We start from the raw sequence: 7482 nt of genomic DNA, 5'->3' as shown, positions 1-7482 counted from the left end.
ATCCCCCGATCCAGATCCAGACGAGGGAGGGGGAGTGGTGCGAGTGGGGGTAGGGTAGGTTAGGGTTTCGGTCGTGGGGGATAAGGTAGGCGGGGTGGGCCTCCTGGTGGCCTGGGTGTGTGGTCGAATGGGCCGGCCTGCTGGGCCGAGGCCCAGGGGGTAGGGGGTTTCTCTTTTTTTTGCCTTTTCCTTTTTTCTTTTATTTATTTCTCCTCTCTATTCTATTTAGTTTAAAGCACTTATGCACTTTATAAAAATATATTTATTACACCATAATTAAATATGCAAATTATGGCACTGCCCGAACATTTTTGTTTTAACTTTTGAAAACTTTTATAATTTAACTTTATTTTAATTTTTGAATTTGACTCGGTTTTGGACTAACGGTAGGTTATCAACAGTAACCGTGGTGACGTGGCATGATTAGTGTGGGATTACTGTAGCAAGATTATCCGGGCGTTACAAAACTCCTCCACTATAAGAAATCTCGTCCCGAGATTTAGGAGGTAGAAGGAAACAGTGCGGGGCATTCATCACGAAGACGATCCTCGCGTTCCCAGGTGACTTCGTCTTCAGAGTGATTCGACCACTGGACCTTGAGGAACTTGATCGCCTTCTGACGGGTGCGGCGTTCAGCTTGGTCGAGAATGCGGACCGGATGCTCTTTATAGGAGAGGTCCTGTTGCAATTCGAGCACTTCATGGTCCACTGCTCGGATTGGGTCCTTGAAGCAGCGTCGAAGTTGCAACATGTGGAACACATCGTGAACCTGAGAAAGGTTTGACGGGAGCTCCAGTTGATATGCCACCTTTCCACGCCTTTCGAGAATAGTGAAAGGACCAATATAGCGGGGAGCTAGCTTTCCTTTGATCCCGAAGCGGTGTGCACCCTTCATTGGTGTAACTCAAAGATAAGCCTTTTCGCCAGGTTGATAGACCATGTCTTGGTGATGACGGTCATACTGACTTTCCTGACGTGACTGAGCAGTCTTGAGATTCTCGCGAATAATGCGAACTTGTCCTTCGGCCTGTTGGATAATATCCGGACCAAAGAGTGGACGTTCCCCCGTTTCTGACCAGTTCAGAGGGGTTCGACACTGTCGTCCATATAGCACTTCGAAGGGGGACATCTTCAGACTAGCTTGATAGCTATTATTATAAGAGAACTCGGCATATGGAAGAGATTGCTCCCATTTCTTGCCGAATGATATTACACAAGTTTGAAGCATGTCTTCGAGAATTTGGTTGACACGTTCAACCTGTCCTTGCGACTGAGGATGAAACGCGGTACTGAATGACAGATGAGTCCCCATAGCTTCTTGGAAACTTGCCCAGAATCTTGAAGTGAATAAGCTGCCACGGTCTGAACTGATAACCAGTGGAATACCGTAAAGTGAAACAATTCTGGCTATGTAGAGAGTAGCAAGCTGACTAGCAGTGATTGTCTCTTTGACCGCCAGAAAATGTGCAACTTTAGAAAGCCGGTCAATGACGACAAGAATAGCATCATTACCTTTCTGCGATTTGGGAAATCCAGTGACGAAGTCCATTTCAACAAGGTCCCATTTCCATTCAGGAATAGAGATAGGTTGCAGAGTTCCAGCAGGCCTCTGATGCTCTGCTTTGATACGGTGACATACGTCACACTCAGCAACATAACGAGCAATGTCCTGCTTCATATTAGACCACCAGAATCTTTGACGAATATCCTGGTACATCTTTGTACTACCAGGATGGATGGACAGAGGCGTATCATGAGCTTCTTGCATAACCCTTTTAGTCTTATCCAGGTTTTTCTTCGAACATGGTACCACTAGGCGGCCTTTGAAATACAAGGCGCCATCGTCGGCGATAGTGAAGAATGAGGGCTTTCCTTCTGCTAGATGGCGTTTAATCTTATGGACTTCAGAGTCATAACCTTGTATAGTCTTTATACCATCTACGAGATCTGGTACGACAGTCAGGGTATTTAGAGAAACCTTAGTAATAACAAGAAGATTCATCTCGCGGAATTCCGGGGGAGGGGGAGCGAGTTGAAAGCACAAGTGCTCCCTAGGTGGTTTTGATAATTGATGACAACATATCTCTTGTTGGACTAATGTTTCTATCTAGTATGTTTCAGACAAGTTCAACAATGGAGTGGCATGGACTAAAGGTTGTGGGAACTCCTTCAAGATGCTAAGGACAAAGGATTGGCTAAAGCTTCAAGCTCAAGACTCTTCATTTCACATTTTAGTGATCCAAGATCACATTGAGTCCATAGGAAAAGCCAATACTATCAAGAAGGGATGAGGTGTTGCTTAATGAGCCTCTTGCTTCATGTGCTTAATGATATGCTCCAAAACCCTCAACTACTTTCCCATATCCACATATGACCTAAACCCTAAGCCAAACTCGGTCCTACCGATTCTTTCTATCCGGCGCCACCGAGTTTCACTTGTCATAAGCCACTGCCAAACCCTAGCAATTCGGTTCTACCGATAGGGATCTCGGTCTCACCGAGATGGGATTGCAAACTCTCTGTTTCCCTTTCGTAACTTTTCAGTCTCACCGAAAAAGCGAATCGGTCCCACCGAAATTGCAATGTAAATTCAGTGTTTCCTTTTTGTAACTTTTCGGTCTCACCGAAAGAGCAAATCGGTCCCACCGAGTTTGCTTGACCAACTCTCTGGTTAGCTAATTACCAAAATCGGTCTCACCGAGTTTGTGTAATCGGTCTCACCGAGATTACGTTATGCCCAAACCCTAACCATATCGGTCCTACCGAGTTGCATGTCAGTCCCACCGAATATCTCTAACGGTCACTAGGTTTACCTTTTCGGTCCGACCGAGTTTGTTGATTCGGTCCCACCGAGATTGGAAAACTGTGTGTAATGGTTGGATTTTGTGTGGAGGCTATATATACCCCTCCACCTCCTCTTCATTCGTGGAGAGAGCCATCAGAACACATACACAATTCCAACTCATATGTTCTGAGAGAGAACCACCTACTCATGTGTTGAGACTAAGATATTCCATTCCTACCATATGAATCTTGATCTCTAGCCTTCACCAAGTTACTTTCCACTCAAATCTTCTTTCCACAAAATCCAAATCCTATGAGAGAAAGTTGAGTGTTGGGGAGACTATCATTTGAAGCACAAGAGCAAGGAGTTCATTACCTACACACCATTTGTTACTTCTTGGAGAGTGGTGTCTCCTAGATTGGCTAGGTGTCACTTGGGAGCCTCCGACAAGATTGTGGAGTTGAACCAAGGAGTTTGTAAGGGCAAGGAGATCGCCTACTTCGTGAAGATCTACCGCTAGTGAGGCAAGTCCTTCATGGGTGATGGCCATGGTGGGATAGACAAGGTTGCTTCTTCGTGGACCCTTTGTGGGTGGTTGCTTCTTCATGGACCCTTCGTGGGTGGAGCCCTCCGTGGACTGCGTAACCGTTACCCTTCGTGGGTGGAGCCCTCCGTGGATTCGCGCAACCGTTACCTTTCGTGGGTTGAAGTCTCCATCAACGTGGATGTAGGATAGCACCACCTATCCGAACCACGGGAAAAACATCCGTGTCTCTAATTGCATTTGAATTCTCCAAACCCTTTCCCTTAAATTCTTGCAAGTTGCATGCTTTACATTCCGCTGCTCATATACTCTTTGCATGCTTGCTTGATATGTATTGTGTATGTTGAAATTGTGCCTAAAACTCCACTCAAACCGAAAAAGCCTAAAAATTGCAACTTTAGCACTAAGTGTCTAATCACCCCCCCTCTAGACACATCTACTTCTAGATCCTACACGAGTGCTCCAGGAGGAACAATATGGAGGTTCAGCTTTCTAAATTCTTCGGCAAGCGAGGGCTGAACTTTATGAACCTGGAGGTGGTTGCAGTAAGACTTGCGGCTCAAGGCATCAGCCATTACATTAGCCTTGTCGGGGGTATAGGATATACCCACGTCAAAGTCTGCAACAGTCTCCATCCATCTCTGCTGACGGAGGTTCAGATCTGGCTGAGTAAACAGATACTTCAGACTTTGATGGTCAGTGAAGATCTCACAACGATTACCGAGAAGGTAATGTCGCCACTGCTTCATTGCATGAATGACAGCAGCCAGCTCGAGGTCGTGAACTGGGTAGTTTTCTTCATGAGGGCGCAGCTGACGAGAGGCATAAGCAATTACTCTGCGCTCCTGCATTAGGACACAGCCTAGTCCTTGACGGGAAGCGTCGCAGTAAATGACGAAGTCCTTCTTAGTATCAGGTGGTGCAAGCACGGGGGCAGAAGTCAACTTGTCTTTGAGCGCCTGGAAACTTTCCTGACACTTGTTTGTCTAGTCAAACTTGACACCCTTATGCAACAGATTAGTCAGGGGCCTGGCAATCTTGGAGAAGTTCTCGACGAATCGACGGCAATAGCTGGCGAGACCGAGGAAACTTCGGACTTGCTTCACATTCTTCGGAGGAGTCCAATCGAGAATAGCCTGAACTCGTTCAGGGTTGACGGCAATACCATCCTTGGAGATGACATGCCCAAGATAGGTTACTTCGGGGAGCCAGAATTCACACTTGGAATACTTAGCATACAGCTGATGCTCCCGAAGCTTTTCCAGCACAAGACGAAGATGTTCAGCATGTTCTTCCTTGTTCTTGGAAAATACAAGGATATCGTCCAAATAAACCACGACGAACTTGTCGAGGTAATCCATGAATATATAGTTCATCAGACGAGAGAAGGTGGCTGGAGCATTCATTAAGCCGAATGACATGACGGTGTACTCGTATGATCCATACCGAGTCACGAAGGCGGTTTTTGGGATGTCCTCTTCACGGACACGGATCTGGTGGTAACCCAACCTCAAGTCGAGTTTGGAGAACACTGATGAGCCAGCCAGTTGATCATAAAGATCATTGATCCGGGGAAGAGGATATTTATTCTGAATGGTAGCTTGGTTTATAGGACGGTAGTCTTGGACTAATCGGTTTGTCCCATCCTTCTTCTTAACAAAGAGAGAAGGTGCTCCCCAAGGAGAGCAACTTGGGCGAATGAAACCTTTGGCAAGAGATTTGTCGATTTCCTCCTTAAGCTCAATGAGTTCATGCGGCGGCATCTTGTAGGGTCGTTTAGCTATAGGGGTGGTGTCGGGTTTCAAGTCGATGATGAATTCGACAGCTCTAGCAGGGGGAATCCCTGGAAGTTCTTCTGGGAAGACATCTTGGAATTCACGAACGACGGGAATATTTTCAATGCCCTCGAGTGGTGCAGCGTTCAACGCATTCAAGGCATAAAGCCGTGCCTCGGCATTTTGCACCAGATGAGCTTGGTAAGTAACTATTTCGTCTGAAGGGTGTAGCAGATGGACGGTCTTAGTGGCGCAAACTATAGAAGCAGTATGCGCTTTTAACCAATTCATTCCCAGAATGAGATCAATGCTACAGGACTTCAGTACGATGGGAGAGACAAGGAATTCCAGTCCTTCGATTTCTACAGGGACGTCGTTGCAAATCATGGAGGTTCGACATTGGCCCGCAGGGGTGTGTACTAATAGTGAAGCATTCATGTCCTCACATTTAATGTCGTGCAAGCATGCAAAACCTTCTGACATGAATGAATGTGATGCACCTGTATCAAATAAAACGGATGTTGGTACTGAATTTACGAGGAGGGTACCCATCACAGTAGCAGGCTGGTCTTGAGCTTCGCTCAGATCAACGTGGTTGGCATGAACACGACCATAAGACTTGGCATTGTTGCTGCAGGGCTGGTTGCTTCCACGGCCAGTTGCTGGAAGGGCCAGTTGATTCTGGTTCTGGTTGCATTCCCTAGCACGATGCCCTGGTTGTCCACACCTAAAGCACAACCCATTATTGGGAGTGGGAACAGGAGCTTGTGGTGGTGGAGCTGGGAGTCTTGGCTGCCTAGTCGGAGGAGCAGGCAGACGAGGTGCAGCATAGGTCTGCCTTGGGGTAGGTGCATCCGGCTGGTACAAGCTATTGGGAATCCATATCTTGCGCTTCTGCGAGGATGGGCCCGAAGATGAGCCCGTGCCATGGTTGCGCCTGTGAGAGCTCTGGTATTCCTGCAGACCAGTTTCGACATTGATGGCCTTGTTCACCAGAGTGGCGAAATCAGCAAAGTCATGTACTAAAAGTGCGAGCTTGATGTCAGCTTGAAGGCCATCACGGAACTTCTCCTGTCTGCGTGCATCAGTTGCAATGTCCTCTTCAGCATAGCGGGACAAGTCAAGAAACTCCCACTGATAAGCTTCAACAGTCTTGTTGCCTTGGGTGAGGTTGTGAAACTCACGCTTCTTACGGTCCATGACTCCCTGAGGAATGAAGCGAGCACGGAAGGCAGCTTGGAAGTCTGGCCAGGTGATGATTGTTCCAACTGGCAGAGTACGCCTGTGGCTGTCCCACCATTGAGCTGCGGGTCCCTTCAGGAAGAAGGAAGCAAAGGTGACATAGCTGGCAGGGGCTACATCAGCAGACTCCATCTCATAGGTGATGTCACGGAGCCAGTCATCAGCATCCAGAGGCTGAGTTGAGCTGCGATACACAGTTGGGTTCAGGCGCATGAAATCCTGCAGAGTTACTGGGGTTGGCTGCTGGTTCATATTGGGGCGAGGAAACTGAGCCATCATATTCTCCACGAACTGGAGATTCATCTCAAGATGTTGGATCATACCAGCCATGTACTCAGGCGGTGGTGGGCGGTTGCCACCACGTCCACGACCACCTGGTCTAACCATCCTGCTAATACATAACAGGGGTAGTTCAGCATCGAGAAATTTTGCAAGGACAAGAATCATTCATGATGAAACATGCACAATAAAAGCAGCACGATAGATACTACATAGCAGACGGCATATCTTACAAAAGAGATCATGCATAGAGTTCGGTACACAGAGTTCAGTACATAGACTAATACATCATAGGCGGCACGCAGGCTCACGACGAATGCATCTAACACTAATAAGCAAGCCTTCATCAGTCCCAGGTGGAACTGTGGAGGTAGGTGTAGCCTAACGGCTGGTAGTGACGCGAAGGGAAGACCTCCACGCGAGCAGCCTGGGGTCCGCGGATACTCTGGTGCGGAACCCGATGCGCAGGTGGCAGGAGAGGACCAAGTGCAGGAGAGTAGCCTCCCACATCTTGCCAGCCGACGCCCTGGGGCATCATGGTCCTGGCAGGGTAGACCGCAGAACGCGACAGATCACCAGATCGGACAGAGGGGTGCAACAGCGTCAGAGCACGGTACAGGTGCTGACGGGTGGTGTACAACTCGTGGAGAAGAGCTCGGTTAGCTCGATCCAGCCCATCAGCATGCAGAACCAGGTTCTGATGGTAGAAGGGCTCTCGGGTGACGGTGGAGTAGGCAGCAGTGTAGTATCCCTCCGCACCAACATCAGATGCGATAGCAATGTGCCTGAAGGGGGAGGTGTCCAACTCCTGATACTCTCCGCGAAGACGTGTCAGAGCAGCATAAGCAGCATCGTGG

The sequence above is a fragment of the Triticum dicoccoides genome, chromosome 3A (genome assembly GCF_002162155.2).
Source record: "Triticum dicoccoides isolate Atlit2015 ecotype Zavitan chromosome 3A, WEW_v2.0, whole genome shotgun sequence".
Classification (NCBI taxonomy): domain Eukaryota; kingdom Viridiplantae; phylum Streptophyta; class Magnoliopsida; order Poales; family Poaceae; genus Triticum; species Triticum dicoccoides.
The sequence above is the reverse complement of the archived record's forward strand: the minus strand, read 5'-3'. Positions refer to the sequence as shown.